The sequence below is a fragment of the Thunnus albacares genome, chromosome 17, assembly GCF_914725855.1.
Source record: "Thunnus albacares chromosome 17, fThuAlb1.1, whole genome shotgun sequence".
Taxonomy (NCBI): Eukaryota; Metazoa; Chordata; class Actinopteri; order Scombriformes; family Scombridae; genus Thunnus; species Thunnus albacares.
In genome coordinates, this window is record NC_058122.1 from 11,068,418 (window position 1) to 11,089,202 (window position 20,785).

Consider the following 20,785-nt stretch of genomic DNA (forward strand, 5'->3'; position numbering starts at 1 on the left):
TTACTTTTGTCTATTTGCATTTATGCATGAATTGTGCCACGGAAATAAAGTTTATTATTATACTATTGATATTAGGCTATTTATAGTAATCTCACAAAATTGATGGCATGCAAATAGATATTTGCCTAGTGCAGCATCTTCATGTACAGGTATGAAAGCCAGCAGATTCAAAAAGTGACATGTCAGGGTGCAGCATGTATCTGAAAAGAGGTAGCACAAATAATACTGTAACCAGGCTTCTATAAAATAAAATATGGTTTGGAGTGTTCAGTGTTCACCCAAAATGTTGACAGTCAGGAGAGCAGTATTGGAAGTAGCCCTAACTGGTTTAAAATAATGTACAAGATAAATGAGCCTGGGTCTTAGTCATGCGTAATTGGTAAACTGTTGGTTAACAGGTTAATTCCCCATTCAGAAATCTAAACAAGAGGAGTAGGAGAAGAGGAAGAAGAAGAAGACATATAGTTTAAATTTTCTTAGTGCACAGCCCACACCACAGAATATTTTTTTTATTTTTCAACTGGATAGAAGTATTTGAAGAGTCTGGATAAATCTTCAAAACAGCAGTAAGTGCTGTCAAAAGAACCACAGGGGATTATCGTGTTTAAAACAGTGACTCGAATGTAATATTCAGTTGAAAACTTGACTGTAAAAATGATGTTTATGTGACAGTGAGCGGTCCAAACTCAAACTAAGTTTTTATTTTCAGCCACTGAGATTTTAAATTTAAACAATTTCAGGAAGGAGGGGCTCTGGTCAAGTATGACGGGGCTTGAAGTAACCTGTCAACAGTTAATTGATGTGTAAAATAGGCCATTAACCAAGGTAGGAGGTGTCATTTTGAGAGACTAGCTACACCAATTTGACTGCATTGCATTTATGTTCACTGCAACCATTAAATGAAAATAAAAATAGCTAATGCAAGTATGAGAATATTAGGCTAAAGGGTTGATTTCTGTTCAACTGTAGGTAACAAGTGAACTACAGCAGCCATTGCTTGGTTTTCCATCATATTCTGTTCTTGCTTAAGTACTTCTGATGGCTTTTGTATGAGATTTTCTCACAATCCAATTGACCTTTTACACAGCAGACATTTTGGCATGTCACAGTAGGACAACAGGTAATTAATTAATTAATAACATTAATAAGCCATGTAGATTTATCAGTTTCAGGACCCTGTCATTGTGCATCACTGACATGGCTTACTGACGCACTTTAATGGAACAGAGCCATCGTCGTTAATGATATTTATTACACGTGCTTTTCATGCTATGACACATCAAAATGCCTGCTGTGAAAAAGGCCAATCACAGTATACTTGACACTGCTGCACAAGGAGCTGAAATTACTGACAGTGTCACAAAAAGTGACACACTGGGTGGTAACATTGTTCCCAAAGTGACAGGTAACTCCCTCCTGACTGTTGGTCCATGTCCTGCCACATTAGTTCAGGTTAGATGTAATCATGGGTAGTAAGAAGTCTGTAGTGATTACTGTGTTTCTGCCAGCAGAGAGTAAAGAGTGGCAGCGTTTAAGGCATCCATCTTTGCTCTTCTTACCTGCCAAGCCTCACCACCCCTCAACGAACATAGGTTTGCCTTATTGGCAGGCAGAGGGGCTGGCAGGAATCCCCTATACACCAGAATGATGCGGGTGTTGACTGAATAAAGAACAGAGCAAGCGTGAGAGAGAAAAGAGAGAGAGAGAGTGAGATAAAGGCATGAAGGTAGGATTAGGGATAAGGGGAGCAGAGCGATCAAGGCAAATGTAGATTTTGAAGAGCTCCAGGGCTTCTCACGGGACTGGCCGCCATCTTTCCTTCTAGTCCCTTTTCATCCATTCAAAACTCTGTAGAGGAGAGACTATAAGTGTGATCGGGCTGTTTGGTTGGACTCTGACTTGCACTGGTAGCTAGTACCCTAGCCTAGCTCCAACACCTCTCCATGGATACACACCAGTGGCAGCTGGTCCATAGAGGCAGAGGAGGTTGATCCTCCTCTATTTTTTGAGAGGCAAGAGGGAGATCAAAATATAAAAAAGAATATTTGGTTGAAATAAAACATTACCAAATCTCAGTATTATTTATAAAATATTTTTTTCTCTCTTCTTTGGAAAAAATCCATAATTTAAATTCTGTTTAAAACACTTCAACAGCGATATCTGCAGGGCAGGAGGAGAAAGAGCAGTCTGTGTGAAGTGGTGGTGGGGGACAATGGGGGAGAGTGGGGGCGAATGGGGGGCAGAGGAGGACGGGTGCCTGCTGTCCTCTGTAGGGCGGGATCTCTTGCATCAATTTAATGTACTTCATTTTTTTCATGCTTATCTATGATTGGCCAAGACCACAGTCTATGGCCAAGACACGTAAAATGACGCTCCAAGGAAGGACGTCCTCCCTAACCAATCAACAACCAGAATGCAATATTGACATCACGTTGGTCCAATGATAGTTTCCAGATTTCAGCGTAGCAGCTGTGGATAACAAGCAGTAGATAGCTCCTTGCATTAGCCAACGCAACAGTTGGCTTGTTATAGCAGCCTGAAGGACTCTTAATACATCCATGGAAGGACTGTTAAGGACTGTTGTTGAGCTAACGGGAGAAATTATCTGGATTGTGCGGTGCAGCCGCAGCAGGACTGCCGGGGAGGCTGGAGTGAGAAGCAACCGGAGAAACAACCAGGAGAGTTAGCTTGTTTGTCATTGTTGCTAATGATATCAGACTGGTTAACCAGCAGCCACAAAGTTCTGTTAACTGACAAACAAGACGACCAACAGCCACACATGGATGTTATGACTACTATGAATACTTCATCTCCATAAAAGAAAGAAGAAGACGTCAGATAACGTGAGTCAGATAAAGCTTCTCTCTCTCTGTGTCTCTTTGGTCGCTAATTTCATCTCTGATGGTTAATTGTCTCTGTGTGACTGTTGTGTGAATTTATCTCCTTAACAAGAATACAGCAGAGATCATACAATATGCTGTAGGTAGTTTGCTTGTTGAAGATACAGTGAGTTGTCTGGGCTCACTCATTCATTTAGAATTGATCCAGTTTTTAATTGAGTGGTTGTTCAGTCACCTGTTGATGTTGTGTGATTAGGGAAGGGGTGTGCAGGAGGTCTGGCTGCTTGCGTGTGACAATTTCCTCAGTTCGTTTTTAAGCTGAGTCGTATGTTGAGTAATAAGCTTAATTTAACTTAAATAAGCTTAAGTAACTTGAATAACAAGTGTTAACTAGTGGTGTAACGCATCGTAGTTGATCCGTGATTCGGATCGCCCCACACGGTTCGGCACACATGTGAACTGCGGATTAATTGCAAAATTTAATGTCTCATTTAAGACAAAGTAAACAAACTGCTGTAAGTATAAGTCATGGACAGACAGCGTGTCGCTGACAGGGATTTTGAAGAGCGACGATCAAACCAGCATCTAACAGGTCCGAAGTGACATCTGCAGGTACTTTTACTTGTTGTTTAATGTGCTGCAGCTGAGTAGCTAATTAGCTACGTAGCTGCTAACTGACGTTAGCGGTGCACTTTTCCCCGGTTAATGTTTGTTTTGTGGCTCGTTCAACAAGCTGCAGGACAAGACGTGTGTTCATGTTTCTAAGTTATCATCAAGTTTTGATGATGTGGACAGAGGCTGTTTCATTCACTACCTGTTTAAAAGAGGAAGGTATCATGCTTCATATTGCACTTTAATTTAACAATAATTGAGCATTGAATATTTTATATATTTTAAGATTTTATTTTAACATTGGACATCTTAAATGTTGTTTTCATTTAAGACCATGGGCAAAAGTTCCTTGCTGTAAGTGTGTTACAGATTTTTTTTTTTTTTTTTTTTTTTTTTTTTTTTTTTTTGCTGATCCTAGAAATGATCCGATCCGTGACTCAAATCCGTGATACATCCGAACCGTGAGTTTTGTGATCCGTTGCACCCCTAGTGTTAACATGTCAGCTTTGTAGACTATATTCTGTATGTGGTGCACATAAATAGGAGTGTATAAGTCACGTATTTGATACATGCATTAATACTTTCTGATGTGAACCTACACTTTTAGATCTGTGAATGTTTTTAGTGTTCAATCTTTCTAGTATTTATCACTGATCTGAACCTGTATCACATTATACGTGGTACTTTATATATTTCTGTATACTAAGAAAATACATAGGAAACACGTGTAAATCATGTGATATGTTGTCTGTTTTTGATGAAACATAAATTTGTTGTCATAATAGAACAATACTATAGATTTGAATTTCACTTTGTTGGTAAAATGACACATTTGAACCACTCCACTGCTAAAATGAGCACTTCTTTGTTTAGAAACAATATGTATATGCTGAATGTCTTAAAATAAGCAGCCTTTTCACCACTCAAGGGTTTTTGTTTTTGAAAGCAAATTGATTTATTGGCATATAAAATTGCCCCCCACCCCTCTGATTTCATCAGGTGGTGGACAATTATATAGTTTGATGCGTTTTTTTTTTTGTGTAAGATTCCATGTTGGTTTTCCTCCTGTCCTCCCCAATTTTTTGAGTCACCGGCTGCCACTGACACACACACTCAACCACTTTTTATTCTTTCAGCAATTCAGCTTTTGCTTTTATTTTCTTCTGCCTTTATGCTTCTCCTGTTTTCTTCTATTATGTCATGATCACTGCACAATAATATTGCCGGCTTTTGAGAGCTGAAACAAGTACCCTTTTTTATTATGCCTACTCAATTGCCAGAAAATTGTCAAGAGCTGCAGAAGATTTGTTGCTTATCATTGTCTTATATGACACTAAATTGAACATCTGTACAGTTCCGTTTGTTGTGAGACAAAACAGGTAAATGAAAGGCATCACCATGAGTTTGGAGAAATCATGGCATTTGTCACAATTTTCTGATATTTCTAGACTAAACTTTATTGTAGGCACAGAGCATCAGGGTGTTTTGAACATGTTTAACTTGACTTGTACAAAGGCAAAGTAAAAATGCTTCTGACTGTTAACATTCAAGAGTATCCTCCACTTAAAAATGACACAGACAGAATGATACACACTCCTCAGAACAAGTCTGATTTGTGCCTCTTATTGTTGTTTTAGACGATCCCTTACAGAGGCAGTGAAGCAGAGAACAAGAGATGACACACAGCCAAACTGTTGTGTGTGGAAAATGTTTTCTGGCACCGGTATCAACTGCTCTCTCTCTTTCTGTCTCTCTCAGACATTATGAGGTAGTTACTGTAAACCAGGCCATAAGCGATCCCTAGATAAGTGCTGGCACTGCACGACTCGGTCTGTTTATAGCTTCTGAGTCTTCCTGCCTTGTTTGAGCTACGTGTTTCATCGTGCTGTGTAAATTAAAATGAACTATTCTTGCCATAAAGGGACACCTCTACTCTCAGGTGACGGTAAGTTCATCATCATTTTGAGTCTGATTGCAGAGTATTAAAGCTGGTGGAGGAAATGGAAAGGCTGATTGGTCCAAACTGGCACACTCTGTGGCTATAACTCCCTCTGGCCCGAGTTATGAAGAAATCTGAAAGTCATGCCATTAGTCCGACGGCCTATTATTCCAAAACCCCAATAGTTTGAAAAACTTCCCATTGGGCCGAAAGCCCATAGTTCGAAAATACACACTCCTCCTGGATGTGCAAGTGATCATTTTAATCCAAACCATGATCTTTCCCTAACCCTAACCAAGTGGTTTTTGTGCCTTAACCTTACCAGACCTTAACCACAGCATTGTCACACCACAAAACATAATTATTTTTTAACAAGCACATCAAAATAAACCAAGATATTAAGGGCAAAAGACGACAGAGGTAGCCTTTCGGAACACCTAGAGTGACGCCGAGATCGAAAAGTTGCTGATGGTATGCCACAAGTGGTTCAGCGGCATATGCTGGTGTAAAATATCATAATTGGGGCCCTTAATGAAACATAATTGTAAGAATAAAATTGAGAAACAAATTTCCAACCGTTCCTTAATAAAATAATCCAGACTGTGTGAACAGTGTTGACAGCTCTGGGTTTAGTAGCTGTCGCTGTAAATGAGAACAAATTACCAAATGTCTACATAATGCCCCCCTGGCAGGTATAAGAACCTGCCTCTGTAAATTCACACCAATGTTTGAATTTACAGTAAAACTATATCAAGTGTAATCAGTGCACACATACATTGTCATTTCACCCTATCTGAAGATGGATCATAGTGAGAAAATACTCCGAAGTCTTTGCCAATCATATCTATTTCAGTAGAATTTGGATGCCAAGGTGATAGCAATCGGTTACTCATCAAAGTATTTATGGTGAATAATAAATAATACGCCATACATATGCTTGATTAATGTTCTGCGAAGTGGACTTTTATATGATGTATTGTGTGATTACGTTCTACTAATAAATTAAACATGCCAAAAATAATATAAGAGTTATTTGGTTCGTTGGCTCTAAATTTCTGTTATTGATTAGTCAGACTGGCTATGGTGGATAGGCAACTACCCAGAGCCAAGAAATAATCTTCATGCTAAGCTAAGCTAACCGACTGCTGGCTCCAGCTACATATTTACCCTACAGATGTTAGAGTGTCGTTATTCTTCTTGTTTAATGCTCAGTGAATAAGCATATATCCCAAAATGTCAAACTACTACTCCTTTTTAAAGTGGCTATTGGTGGCTAGTTTTTTTAAAATAATGAGAATAATAACGACGTATCAAATGACAGTGTGTAATGTTGCGTGTAGTGATGAACCTACGGAGAATCATTACCCGCCTCTGCAGCTCCCCTAGGCTTTAAAGAGATTTAAAATGAGTTTCAGCTCATTGTTTAGCTGTCCGGCCCGACTCTTTTGGTTCACTCTCAGTACTAAACAGCAAACAGACAGTTAGCAACTAGCTGGTGAACATAGTGAAGGATTTAACAGGTAAAGAGCCAGATATTTCCCTCAGGAGTTGATAGAGACCAGAAACAGAGCTAAAAGAGAGAGAATACTGGACTTACATTCATCAGGTGGAGAAAAACATGAATCCAAGTGAATGATAATGTCGTTCCGTAACTGCTGGATGTGGAAATAAACAACTGTTTGCTAACAAGATCACCATATTAATTTAAAAGACCAGTGTGTAGGATTTAGTGGCATTTAGTGGCTATTGTAGAGACATAGCGGGCTCTATGCACCCTTAAAAGGGGATAATATGACAGTATTGAGTTCTGCCCCCAAGTGGCCAGAAAAACAATGCAGGTTAAAGAACAGGTTCACAATTTTTCAAGTCTTTCTTAAAACAACAGTAAGGCACCCAAATGAACACTGAAATAGATTTTCTTGCCATTATCATTCCTCCTGTTCATACTGACCATTAAACGATCCCTTCATAATACACTTACATTGTAAGTGATGGGGGCCAATCCACAGTCCTCTTTCTGTGCCAAAATGTATTTAGAAGGTTATCTGAAGCTTATATGAAGCTTCAGCCGTCCACGTTAGTCAAATCAAGTCAATATCTTTCACAGTCTTTCTTTTTGTTGTTAAAATCCCTCTTTTTGTTATTATACTTCCACTGTAGCTCAACAGGGAAACACTGTCCGAGGAAACACAAAGAGGGAATTAGATGCTAAAAAGACTTTAGATGTGGCAGATAAAACTGTTGTTTTTAGACAGACTTGAAAAATTATAAACCTATCCTGTAAAATGATGACTCAAACCCTTATTGCTCCAACTTTTTATTGTCTCCTGATATACTACGCAGCTACAAGTTAAAATACTGTATGTCATTTCATAAACTATAGGGACAGGTTTGTTCTAGATGCAGATGAAGAAAATGTTTTGACTGTCCTGCCCATACTTGGGGGAAAATGGCTACGACAGGCAGCAGAGATGAGATATGAACCTTGACAGGTCTGCCTATTGTATGTGCCTGAGGGAAACCCATCACCTGTCAGGGATAAAATAACTTTAGGCTGGTGTTTTAACCATGTTTGTTGCTTTTCAATTCTTTGTTTGGCTATTGAAATGAACAATCTCCCCCCCAGTGGCAGAGAGTCACAGGGAATGTGTGACAGCGATGAAGGCCCCCCTCGCCCCCCACACTCCCACTCCCTGGCTCATCCTCTCTCTGTCCATCCTCCCTCCGTGTGGTGTGAAAGCATTGTGGTTGTAATTGCCTTCAAGACTGGCTTAGGCTCTAGACCAAGCATCTTTCAGCTGTGATCTGTTAAGCCTATTACATACTTGTTGCGTGAAGACACACAATCCTGTGTGGATGAAAGCCTGAGTGTGAGAGCCAATTTGTGCCACTTGCTTTGGCATCACCACATCCCGTCTGTGCTGAAATATAGTGCAAGTCTTTTGTTCTGTGGATCATTAGCACTTCAAAAAAGAGTAGACAATGGAATAAATTCAGAGGTCTTTGATTGTCAAAATCAGCTGGCTGTGTAAACGGTCTTACTGGGCAGGATAAGGCGACCAGATGGATGGAAATTTAGTTGTCTCAGAGGATGAATTTTTCCTTTCAGTGCCAGCTTTCGTTTTGATTTCATATGTACATAAAACTTAGGATTTCTTGGACTTTTTCATATGACATTATTTTTAAACAGTATCTCCATCATCCACACTCAATCCAATGGATAGCGGCAGACCAGTATATGATTCAGGGAGCAGAGCTGGAGGGAAACACAGGCCTGATGACTGATCCATGCGAAAAAACGCGATGACAAATATATGTTTGGACAGTTTCAGACAGTAGCCTGCTGGCAGAAACTTGGCAGAAAACCCACCCTAGACAGCTTCCCTGATGACTGATATGCTTGTCGGTTTAGATGATATTCAGTGACTAATGAATATGTCTCTCAAGGTAAAGAGATCCTGACAACATTAAAAATATCCTGAAAAATCCTAAACCTGATGTTCATTAAAGGAACCCGTTATTACCTCATATATCCGCAAGATTTATGGCCCGTTCATGTTGGGAAGTCGCAGTTGAACATACAGGCCATATCCAGCATCTAGTAAAGAAACTGACAGTGTATCAATTTAACTTTTTCTCCCAATGAAGTCATGTTAGCGAGCACCCACGGGGTTACAAGTGCATTAAAACCCAGTGAGCTGACTTGTAAATTTACATGTTTCAAAGAGCAGCGAGCAGTGACCTTGTAAAAAAAAATACAAGGTTTTTCAGAAATGATATAGGCTACATTTTGTGATACCTGGTGTACCTGCTCTTTCTCTTCACAACAAAACCTAAAAGCTCTGGATATTGTTGAGTGCCATGACATCTCTCTAGCGTCACAATGGTGTCCTTGGATTGGACAAAAAGGAGAGATGCTCCACATTGCTTCTGTACAACCAGCTGAGTTAGTTTGGAGAGTTAGCAAGGATACCTCATGGCCACATCTCCTTTTGGAGGCTCAGAGCCTTAGAAAGTTGTTGTGAAAAAAGCATGCTTTAGGCTGCTCTTGTCCTGTTCCCATGACAACACCGACATGAACAAACAGACAAGAAAATGAACTGGTTGATTAATATATTCTCTGAAAACCTATATTGTTAAGGCCCTGCAGTAAATATGTATATAACGTGCGGAAAATGTTTACAGGAGTCGAGGTACATATACTTTATCAATCTATATCTGCCTTGACTCCACTGTTTTGTGTGAGTGTGCGAGTGTGTGTTTGTGTGTGTGTGTGTGTGTGTGTGGCAATCACCATATGTAGAGGAGGTGCTGTTGTTTGTAAAGTTGGACCCATTTCATGTGATTGAACAAGGAATCCTGCAGAGTTTTGCATCTGTTGTTGTTTGTGCAATCTGAACAGTAAAAGTATCATGTTAGGAAGTTAATATGACATGGAAATAGCTGTTGGCTAAATTCTTCGGATGCATCATATTTGCATGGTGTGTAAAGCCAAGAAGCGTTTTATGAGTTTGGGCTTGCAAATGTGTTAAATATTACTGATGACCGTAAGGCTGTGAGGAGAGGTGAGGCGCTATAAATCAGCCTCCTAAGATTTTAAATATCGTTCTTACAATTTGTACTGACATCCAAGCAGCATCTGAAAAGTTAATTTTATAAACATTGTACAATCTATTTTTCTTGTCATTTTTCGTTTTTTTGAGGAGATTTGGTGCTGGAGTAGTGGATTTTCACACTATTTTGTGTATTCCTTCTTAATGTGATGTAAATCTGGATTACAACTTCCTACAAATTGTCATCCTTGAATTACTGCAAAGACTGAGGAGCATCTGGTGTGCTTGTTAAGTCGTTTCACCTCGTCATCGTTGGAATCCAGATATAGTATAGCAAAAAATGCCTATGTCTAATCAGGTAACTGTTAAAGTAGCTTTACGTGACTGGCTTTGTCAACTAAGACAGGTGTGATCCAAAAACCCAATCAACATTCCTTAATGGAGTTATGCAGCAATGCCATTTTAAAGGTTTTACCACATGCTAACATACAGACTAGATATAAGAATGCTGCACTAATCACAAAACATCACATACTGAAGCTTTAGAAGTAATGGAAACTGGCAGTGTGTCTTACAGGTCAAACATTTCTTAGAATAAGAACAATATAAGTGGAATACCTTAATTTGAACTGCAAAATTATACTATACTGTCTTATTTAAAGCACATGCAAAAGAGAGAAAGACAGGGAGCGAGAGCATGAGAGGATGACTTCAGTCCTGTCTGTTCACTTTGTAGTACTGCTTGACTAGGACACGACCCCTGTAAACTCTGATGACATGCCGTTAAAATGATAATTGTATTTTAGATCGAGCTCTCGGCTCTTTGTAACATTCATGGGTAGCCCATAAATTGTACAATATCTTGTAAAGTGACTGTTATCATACAGTGTCATAAGATGATGGTTCTTTGTTCCACCCCGTGCCTCTATGTGATCAGATAGATCATTGTGTCAGCTGCAGTCAAGAAGTCACCATGTCCCGATCAAACACTTTCTTACATCTGAATTTAGATTACCTGTCTGCTTATGGATCAAAGGTTTGAGGCTGAGATGGGGTTATTCAGCAGGGGAAGCTGTAACTAAAGAATTGGAGGCCTTGAACCTAAGCCAAGACAGGGATTTTCTCTCCCAGACTGATTAGAGACCCAGAGGAAGACCTTATAATGTTAAAATGCAATTTCTCATTAAATGAATACCTGCAGAAGGTCATTCCACATAATAGACTTGTACCGATCATTTAATTGTTTGCAAAGTTGCATCACTTGACGGGGGCAGCCCTGTTGCATCTGCAGTTTGATGGTTGTGATCCTCTCATGATCCTACCATCCTGTGATCATTTAAGCCGGACTACCCCTCTTTCACCTTTCCTACTTCTATGACACATTTGAAAATTATCCATTAGGTTTTTAACTGCTGGGATCTTCTCTCAATTCAGCACTCATTTCCTGTGCAGCAATAAAAATTAACTGCAGTCTTTCGCCTCAGGTGAGAGCTGGATATGTGCAGAATTTCATTCTCACATTCCCGGGGGCTGCACCACTAAAACGTAATTTCAGTTTGAATAGTATTCAGAGGCCTGTGAGGTCTTGCCTTATGCTGGGAAGATTTGACTGTAGTGTTACATGTGAGTCAGGCTGTGTTCCTTCATCATCTTTTGGTTTTGTTCTGTTGGGTTGCACCGCAGTATTTTGTGTACCTGCCATGTTTGATAATCACAAGCCGCATATTGCTGTGACACTGAGCCTGTTCAGATCGCTGCAGTCAGATATAAAAATATCACTTTCATAACTGTTGTTTGTTGTTAACTGGAACACAGGACTTCTGCAGTACACGTGTCTACTCCTCACTGAATCAATTACAGTACACGGTGCCACTGTCATGTTCTGTTGTGAAGGAGACATCAGCGAGAGATTCTCAGGCTGTGTGATTCAAACACGTTTGCACATTACAGAAAAACGGCAATGCAAGCATTTGTTACAAGATATGGCTTCTTCTAGTGATTACGCAAGCAGATTGCCATTTACTACAACAAAGTCGACTCGACAAAATGTTGCTTTTGATTTTTCATGGATAATTTGGCCTCTAGCTCTGCTCATTTCTAATTTGAACTGAAAGGTAATTTTGTACTCTATAATATAAGGCAGTCTCTGCTTTGGTGCCTTCCAGGAAGTTTTTCCCATCATAAGTATCCTGTAAAACAGAATAGCTGCTAGTAAGTAAGGCAAATGACTAATGCTGTGATTGCCTGTAGAAGTGTAACAGTCTTTAAGATCACAATGTTTTTTTCTCTAAACCATTTAATAATACAACTTAACAACTACTGAACTAATTGAAGAACTTATTTGGCTGGACTGCAACAGCGGGGCCAGCCCTGTGAACCTATAGGTTTGTCCATCGCTGACTGACTGAGTGATGAAGTTACACCATTGGTTGGCCAAAGCTTGGGAGAGCCAAGTATCCCAGAATGCATTTCCCACCAAATGGCAACGATGGCAAAAATTGTGAGCCAGGCCAAAAGCTGTTGTAAATTTCGCTGAAGGACTGTTAATATGTCACTTTATTAAGTTTTAATATTTTTTCAGGTGAGAAAGTAACCATTTCCATTCCTAATACGTGGCCAGTTTATCCAAATAACGCCTATTTGGAAATTTGCTCTGATATTTTTGGAGATGTCAGGAGCTGCTGGCTGGGTGCCAGCTGGTCATCTCAGCTCCCAGAAGTCTGAGATGACTGGTCAATGTCTGTCATCATCCTGGGGCAGAGTCAGACTGGCCACTGGGTAAAAGAGGAAGTAATGTCTCTAACAAAGGGAGGTCTTAACGTTTTGGACTTTTCCTCATTCAAACATATTGTCAAAATTAACTGGATTAAAAGATTTCTAAAAGATCCAGAAAACATGTGGAATATTTTTCCAAACTTTCTGTTTAAAAAAAAAAAAAAAAAAAAAAAGTAGATGGTCTTAATTTTTTATTAATGTGCTCTTATGCTGTTGGTAAACTTCCTAACAAACTCTCCGACTTTCATAGGTAAGCTCTTATGTGTTGGTCCCTTTTACATAAGCACAACAACTTTTCTCCTTACAAATGTTTTTTGAGGAATAATATCAATATCACATACAGAGAAAAACCATTATTTTTTAAAAATTGGTTTAACAACAACATTTTGCTTGTAAAACATCTATTTAACTGTGAAGGGCTTCTGTGTTCATATGAACATTTTATAGAGAAATACAGTGTTCCTGTCTCCCAAACTGAGCATAGTACTGTGATTAATGCACTGTCAACTGGTATTATATACTCATCACTTTGCTTATCACATATATCCTAATATAGAATACAAATGCTCTTTTTGTAATTATATGGTTGAAACACTAGACCATTTGTTTATTCAGTGTGTACATGTGACAATGTTTTGGGCTGATTTTCAGTTGGATCTTAAAATATATTTCATTAAGGAATTTTACTTAAAGAACATAATTTGTTATTAATATTCAAAAATCTTAATTTCTCCAGCAATGAACAATATGTCATTAATTTGCTCATTATTTTAGTCAAATTGTACATTCATAAAATGAAAGATTAGATTAGATTTAAACAAACAGATTCATACACAGTCCACCCATATACTAGGTTTTGACCTAGTCTTGTTGTACAAATTCACTGTTTTTTTTCTTCCCTCTCTAATGTCCTCTGCGGCCTGAAGACTGACTTGTGCCTCTGAGCCAGTAGGTTGAACTTTGAGAGACAAAGAACAGAGCAAAGGTTATTTATGGGTTTTCACTCCTGCGGCACAAATTAGCCCGACCAGGGTTCAATTATGCACAGTGGTGGTCGTGGGCACTGTTATAATGAGGGTCAGAAGAGCAAGGCTGGGACAGGAGGCAGAGGGAAGCACAGTTCTTTGAATGGTTGGCACTGCAGTGTTGATTAACATGAGAGCTGCCATAGAGGGGGGAAATGACGCAGTCACTGTAACATTGATTGACCACCTAGACTTCAACCTTCACCTGTTAAATGTGCTGCGAATTGCATTGCCTTAACACTGTCAGTCAGGCCTGTCATATATTATGCTTGATCCTGTTTTTCATTTCCATGTCATTATCTGGTTCCCATGTGTTTAAGGTCTGTCTGGTTTGGTTTATTATTTGTTTGGTTAGTTAATTGCTCAGCGTAGTTTTAGCGCCCCATTTTCATCACTCTACCGATTTCCTATGAACTTGTTCATAAAAATTCAAGCTGTTGTTTGCTCAATTAACTTAGCCTTAAGCCTGTCAAACTGTCCACCAGTGGGCCCATGTAGAGAATCCCTGTGCCTATCTATCAGTGTGCTATTTCACTAATCAATAGTATCGCTAACTTTGTGGGGAAAATAGCTGCAGCCATCCTTTTAATGGGAAAACAGATTCTCATCCAGTTAACTCAGATAATTGCTCCAGATACAATACACAAGTATTGTAGGTATTGTATCCATACATTGCAGGTATCATTAGAGGTGAGTCACGTATGCAGTATAGAGGCAGCAGGGAAAAACATGAGACAAAGATGAAGAGGATGGTTATGAAAAGAAGCTGTGGTGCAGGAATGCAGTGGAGGATGACAGGTTTTGAGGAATGGATAAAGATTTAAAGCCAAGCGAAGGAGAGAAGAGAGTTACTGTTGAATCCCAGATTCTGACTGTGCTACTGATCCTGCTCTCTTGTGGCATCTGCTTTGTCTGCTTGATCTCAGATGTGCTAATGGTATTAAGGCAGGATGCTCTGATTGCCAGTGTAATTAGTGATATTGATGTTTGTGTAGATACATGGACAACAGGGACAGTTGATAGCATAGAGAGGATCAAGTAAGAAAAAAGTGTCTAATTTATAGAACACATTCTTATAACTTCTAGTCTTGTTTTAAGCTTTTTTGTGAGGGTCTGTTGAATATAATGTCATGGAATAAACTGAGCACAAGCAATTAGACAGAATAATTTGTTTTTTCAGGGAACCTGCATAAAGGTTGTCATTGTTCAATGCTAGCTCTAAATTTGGTAGCTAAAAAGCCAAATAGTGTGAGTAAGAGGTAAAATTCTCGACCTGAAGTTTGATTTCCATACTTGAAGTGTTCCTGTGGCTGCAATAGTGTCTTGGAGAACCTATATGACCACACAGGCTGTGGGATTCATTACCAATCTCAGTTTAGTTTCTATATGTATGCTACTTGTAAAGCTGCTACAATTAGTCTATTCATTGATTAGTCAGTCAACAGAAAATTAATCAGCAACTATTATGATAATTGAATAATCCTTCTAGTCATTTTTTATGCAAATATTCCTGGTTTCAGCTTGTCAGATGTGATGATGTAATGCTTTTCTTTGTCATTCATGATAGCAAACTGATCTTTGCGTTTTGGACTATTGGTTGGACAAAAAAAACATTTGAAGATTTGAGATATTATAAGGGTAATTTTCAATGTTTTCTGACATGCTATAGACAAAAATATTAATCAATTAAGCAACAAAATAATCACCAGGTTAATTGATAATGAAAATAATTGTTGCAGCTCTAGCTACCTGTATAGTAATCATTTACATGACCAAAATGACTCATGAATTTTCTGTGACCAGACAACACTAGTAATTGAAAATTCAGTAGACCAGAGGGAAATAAAGATGTATTTTCATACACCTGACATCAGGTTGAGAAAAAGATATCAACATTATGCTCATAACTTGATAAACAGTGAGTGCCTTGTCTAGCAATGATGGATTTATTCTGTGCATACTTCATTTCCTGATGGATTTGTACATGTTTGTGCCTGGATGTGATTTTCCACATATTGTGCTGTAGCGTTTGCAAGAGACTGAAGCGAAGTTGCTGTTTGCTCCTGATCAAAGCCTAAATGAGACGGGGTGTTGTCAGTAATGTTTTTTTTTTTCTTTCTTTTTCCCATTTGTGTATATTTGATGTTTCCCACCAAAATCGAGAGCACGAAGCACTGATGTGTTCAGCTCTTGTACGTAAGAAGAACTGAGCCTCCAAGTGATTTTACAGATGAAAGCTGTCAGCGCCACCCTCTCCATTCAGGGAGCCTTGAGAATAATATTGCATCAGAGCCTTTTGTGACAAAAGAACAATGGTTGAGCCTGAATAGACTTTAGATGAAGTGACAACTGGAAACAAGGAAAGAGGGTGAATTTGAACTCTACCTTGACAATATTCATAAAAATTCAAGTTTATGTAAGATAATGACTCATCTTAGTGTTTATTTACCATAATAGTGGGTGATGTGTAGGTGAGGCATGGATATACATCAAGTAATGAATGCAGTGACTATCCAAAAAACAAATTTAATTAGTCACTTAATGTAGGTGGTTTAAGGAGTGTTCTTCAAGTGTATCCACTTAAAATAAACAATGTCAAAAACTGTTCTTCTTTGGGTAATGTCCCCATTTATTGCAACAGTTGAATATTTACAAAAGCAGTACTTTACCACTATGAAGTCTTGTTTGATGCTGGGTTTGAGACAAAGACAGATTACAGCAAGAGCCATGTGCTCCCCACCACCTACAGCTCATACTGATTTCATGTTCCCTTAAAACACCAGTTGCTGTGCTGCCTATCACCATGTGAACAGAACCTATTCTACTCCCTTGTTGTCAGAGTGAGCTATATACAGACATTTTTAATATTCAAATGGCTCCTACACACCAGCCCCACAATTGTATTGGTGTGCACTTACAATTTATTTATAATTTATCAAAAGGAGCCAAAAAAGTGTGTGTGTAAATCTTCTTTCTTGGCCAGAGGTTGCTAGCGTGTAGCCAATGTTGGAATCTGGTCTTTGCCACCAGTCCTTAACTACATGCTACATGCAGAGCTTTGTGACAGGTCTTTCAAGAAAGTCTGTCTTGGTTTTAAGTTGAACTGATCAGACTGCACCTTTCCTATCCGGAAAGGTTTTGGTCGCTTTTGCCCATCAGTGAGGAACTATGTGGAGCAGAGGGGTCCATGATGACAAAATCATTAACAGAGAAGTTCCTATGTGGGTTTGTCCATCTTCATTTCTCTTGGAGCAGTGAAATGTATTCCTTTACCCAAAGCTTCCAGAACAGATCTGAAAAATACTGGACCTGTTCCCATCTCCATCTAATGTACAAATCATTTTCCTCAAAAAGTCTTGGAGAAAGAAGTGGTTTGGATTTCAACAGTAGAATGTGATTTGGAGTGCGTGCCTCCAGGTCATAACGGTCATCAGAAAGTTTTGTGATGGGACAGCTATTAAGGATTGCTTCAACCTCACAGAGAATGGAACAAAAACTCTCATCATCTAAAGTCTGCTGTCTGAGGATGGCGAAAAATACTTTCCTTATGGGGCAAATCATCCTTTTCCATGTTCCACCATGATGAGAAACAGCAGGGGGTTGAATGTCCATCCTATTCCTTTCTGCGACAAAGCACTTTGTATTTTGTTCTGATCCAGGTTTCTGAGAGCTTCCCTCAGGTGTCTTTCAGCTCCAATGAAATCTGTCCAATTGTCCGACCTGAGGTTGGAGACTTGTCCACATCGACACATAAACCATTGAATAGCATTTATGCATGAATCAGTATTTAGTGAGTAGACTACCTCAAGATGCACTGTTTGGCTAGCCAAGCATGCTAGACCACTCCATATCTATTGACTAGATTGTGACCTCTCTTAACTTCAATTGGTCCAAAATAATCTACTCCCACATTAGTAAATGGTGGCAAGTCTGGCAATATTCTTTCAACTGGCAGGCCAGCCATTTTTGTTCTCCAACCTGTGGCAGATAACACAAACCCTAAAGCCTATCACCTTAAATGGTGGCAGATAACACAGTCAGCAATGATTTTTCTGCAGGCTGAGTTCGCACTGGTAATCCAATAGGTAATCTCCTTTTGAAATCTTTATTGCTGACAGTAGCAAATAATAGCCATTTCTGCCTTGTATAAATCATCTCGAGTCAGTGGTTGAATCTTTACTTTTGATTTGTGGTTCTGTTGCATCTTGTTCTTGTTGCATGAATGCCCCTGAGTTGATTTAGTTTGTCTTCTTAGCTCTTTTAAACTTCAAAAACCAAGCAACTGATTTTTTTAAAAAAATTTTTTTAAGTTTTTCCCAATCTGAAAAATAGCTGAGAAGCTTGTTTATAGCATTCGACACATCCTCAACAACACAAGCATTGACCATGATGTCTTGTTTGACTTCAGGATCATCCAAAGAGATTACAAGCTTCTTTCTACATCAGGTTTTGGCCAATATTTGCATCATTCAGCAGAAACTTTAGTCCTTAGAGCAATCACTCACATTTTAGAGAATCATCAGTTTATAATCCTCTCGAGGCCTCATCTGCAGGTTTCTGTTTTGTTCCTAAGAGTCTCCACTGGGCAATATACATAGCCCCATGTACAATAGCCACTCTGTTTGCAACAAACGTATGGAATCTCTTTGCTTCACTTGCAATGTAATTAAGCACAGTTGTGCTGTCTGTCCAGAAAACTGACTGGTCCAATTCTAGTTGAAGCTCCTTCTTGATCATCTTGTCCACTCAAACAGCAAATACAACAGCTGTAAGTTCAAGTCTGGGTGTTGTTGTTTGCTTCACTGGAGTAACTCTGGACTGTCCAACCATGAAAGCAATGTTTACTTCTTTAGAGCTGTGTTACAATCTCAGATAAGATACACATACCTGTGTTCACCAGCATCTGAAAAATTATGCAGCTGTGCTTGGTTTAATTGTCAGAAGCCCTTTGGCTCAATACATTGTTCCACTTTTAGCAGTAACAGTTTATGCAAATTTGTCAGTCGCTGTGACCATTCCTGTCAAAAAAATTTGTGATATCTTGTTATCCCAACCAACCTTTCTTTTGCACATTTCTTGTAGCATTAGCTTGTGAGACAGTGTGAATGGTGACAAAAATCTAAGAGGGTCACAGATGGAGTTACATATGTGATTTTCAAGTGTAATTTTGAACATGAACATATCTGATTCTACACACCAGTCCAAACCAAGAGCTCTCTCCACAGGTAAATTGGCTTAATCCAAATTGAGCTCTTTGTATGCTTTAGAATGATCTTCAGTGATGCTTGCTAGGAGTGCATGACTTCTGCTCATCCACTTTGAGAGCCAAAAGCCCCCTTATGCACATGCTGCAGTGAGGCCTTTTACCATCATCAAAGCTTCTGATTCTTAGGACAGACTTTAAACAGTTGTCCATGTAGAAGTTCTGCTGGATGGTGTGTAACACCTTGTCTTGTTGCCATCAGCAACTCTCTTTAAAGCATAACTGGCAAAATTTGGTGACATTTTTGCTCCAAAGATATGAACCCTCATTCTGTAGTCCACCAGAGGTTGCGCCACATCTCCTTTTGGCCACCACAGGAAGCAAAGGAAGTCAACATGTTTCTGTGGAAATTTCACTTGATGGAACTTGGCTTGTATGTCAGCCATTAAGGCAACTGGTTCCTGTCTAAACCTCATAAGAACACCAAGTAGGGAATTAGTGAGATCAGGACTCAGGATCAGGGAGGTGCCTTTGAAACTTGCTCCAGAATCAAACACAACTCTGTGTTTTATTTTTAGGGATACACCCCATAGTGTGGAATGTACCAGACTTTGCCATCAGTGCCATTCAGTTGTTGCTGAGGCACCTGTTCAGCATAGCCATTTTTAATGACATCAGTAATAAAGTGTATGTACTCCTGATGATATCCTTTGTTCTTGTGAAACTTTTTTTTTCAAGCTCATGATGTGTTGTTCAGCAATCCGATTGTTTGCTATGATGACATTGTCAACCTTAAAAGGTAAGTCAACACAGTAGTGGTTGTTTTCAGATGAGTTGTTTCTTCCATGATCTGTAGAAACCTCATATCTTCCCTTGACTTTAGTTTCCTCACATAACTTTTCATTAAATCTTGGTTGTACTGTGCAATCAACGGCTGTTCCACTTTATCAATGGAAATGCTATTGATAGTAACAGTAGGCCAGCCACTCCTCCCTGTGTCACTTCCACCTACTCTGTGGACCATTCACACCCCATCCCAATAGGGTTCTGACAGAGTAGGGTCCATTGCCATGGCTGTTGATAATTCCCCAAGGTTTTAAAAGCTTTGAGGCATTTGTGCCAATCAACAAATCCACCTCTGCATCAAGCTTGGGAACTCTAATCCTTTGTAGATAGGGCCACTTTCTGAGATCCTTTTGGGTGATAATGTTGTCTCTAGTAACTGGCATGGTTTTCTGAATATAAACCTCAGGTAGAAGTCCAGAAACCTGTTGTCATCATAACCAGACACTTCCAATTCAATCAGTCTTTACAGTATTTGCTTGTCCCATAGTTCACAGAAAAATGTGTGCTTTAGTGCTGTAGCTGTCTCCTCAGGTGTTCTGTACAAAAGGTGGCTGAACTTTCTGGATCCAAGAAAGTGTGAAAATTGTATTCCCAGTCTTAGCCTTTATTTGCACCGCACAGCTAAGAGAACACATTCTTATCTACCGGCCCCAGTACGAGCACAGGTCTGTTGAGGGACAACAGCATCTCTTGTTGGCTGTTCTTCAGATGCTTTGAGCTTAGCCATAATATAAAGTATTGTTGGATGTTTTGATTTGCATACATTACATGTTACACGACCTTTGCAACTCTTACTGACATGACCAGCCAAAGCTGTACTGCTTTGCCTTAACAGATCAAGTCTTTTATGATGAGTAATGTTCTTAAATTGTACACAATTCTCTATTGAGTGATGACCTTTGCATATGCAACATGATACAGTCTTGCCTTTTGATAAAGCAGAAGCAGGACACATGTGCAATTCTGTAGATTTTATATCCACTGAGGTATTG

At 39.2% G+C, this 20,785-nt stretch overlaps 1 long non-coding RNA gene across 1 annotated transcript in view; it reads left to right on the forward strand.

Annotated features, from left to right (window-relative positions):
- Positions 1–2,535: 2,535 nt before the first annotated feature.
- Positions 2,536–20,785, forward strand: part of LOC122967064 — a 90,742-nt gene continuing 72,492 nt past the window's right edge. The window contains exon 1 of the long non-coding RNA XR_006398534.1: positions 2,536–2,843. This is a non-coding gene — a long non-coding RNA (uncharacterized LOC122967064). The remainder of the gene's footprint in view (positions 2,844–20,785) is intronic.